Source organism: Muscardinus avellanarius (assembly GCF_963383645.1).
Source record: "Muscardinus avellanarius genome assembly, chromosome: 5".
In the NCBI taxonomy this organism is placed as follows: domain Eukaryota; kingdom Metazoa; phylum Chordata; class Mammalia; order Rodentia; family Gliridae; genus Muscardinus; species Muscardinus avellanarius.
The window spans coordinates 41568048-41569759 of NC_137790.1; positions in this window are offsets into that span (position 1 = coordinate 41568048).

Sequence of the window (1712 nt, forward strand, 5' to 3'; positions counted from 1 at the left end):
GGATATTCTACCTTTGAGCTAAGCTTCCAGCCCTATTTTTTATTATTCATTTTTAAAACAGTGTTGCACTAAGTTGAAAAGAGCCTCAATAAGTAGTAGTAGCTGCAAACCTGTGATTCTCTCATCTCAGCCTCCCACATACTGGGATTACAAGCATAAGCCACCATGCCTGGTCTAAAGCAAAACTCCTAAAACTTAACTATTACAAATATCTAATTATAACATGGACCAATGACACACAAAAAAATTTTATAGAAGACACAAAGAGAGAAAATAGATGGATGAAAAGATGTTAAACATCATTATATATTAAGAAATCTAAAACTTTAATAAGATATTACTAAAAATTATTAAAAGAGCTACAATAACAATAGTTACAAAATGTTAAAAAGGATCTACATTAACTGTATATCATATTTATTCATAGTGGGATATGAAATGATATAACCACTGTGTAAAACATTTTGACAGTTTATTATTAAAAACAAATATATAATTGCCATTATACACAGAGAAATAAAAATTTATTCTTATAGAAAACCTATACATATATATTTATAGCAACTTTACTCACAATAATGCAAAATTGACAACAATCCAGATATACATCAATGAGCAAATGATTATACATATTGCGATATATCTACACAAAAAAACTACTTAGCAATTAAAAACAAAACAGGATTTATCTACTATAACAGGACCTAAGTATTAAAACTACCTGAATCCAGCATCATTTCAACCATATCAGATCTTCCATCTAGCTCAAGAAAATTCCACAAATAACTGTTTGTAAGATGACTTAATAAGGTACATATTAAAATATGAATATGAACAATATAATTATAAAACAAAGATAATCTTAACTCTGGAAGGTAAAATATGAGGATATATATATATATATATATATATATATATAGAGAGAGAGAGAGAGAGAGAGAGAGAGGAGAGAGAGAGAGAGAGAGAGAGAGAGAGAGAGAGAGAGAATTATTTTTGTTTTTGTTCTTAATTAATCTTGAGTGTGTTCAGATGTATACCTGTTAAGGGCTATGTTAAGGGCTATAAAGAGTAACCAAAAATTTAATCATCTTTAGAGATAAATGAGAAACATGGCATTCTTTTACCTTTCATTCACTTGTTTGGAACTGATATAGTATCTTAAAAAAAAGCACATCATGCTTATATGTAGATAGTAGAACAGCCATGAATTGTGAAAGTTAATTTAGCCTCACTTTAAAATATTTTAATTTTAAGTTTCATATCCTAAGCTCTCAGCATTTCTAATTTTTGACAGCAAAAACTTTTTCTAGAAGTGATACATTAAATATTATATTTTATTGCAAATTAATATTTAATCATGAGTTCTTTCTCTCTAAAAGACCCTAATACTAACTGAAAGACAGTCTAGACCTGTGTTTCATCACCTGTAGTAGTTTGATGTTCTATGGAGTGCTTGTTGTAGAAATATTGAAATACAATGTCACAGATACCCATCATATTATTAGAAAAATAAATTAATAAGTTGCATTAAAAGAATGCCAAAATAGATCAATTACAAGTTATGAACACAGGCTGTGATCAATTTAATTATGTGTCCTTGAGATATAAAGGGAAAATGATAAAGATATTTTTCAAAATCTCTTATAAACCAATAAAACTTAAATTTCTATAATTCTAATACAATACCACAGGACACAACTAGCCTTTTAGTT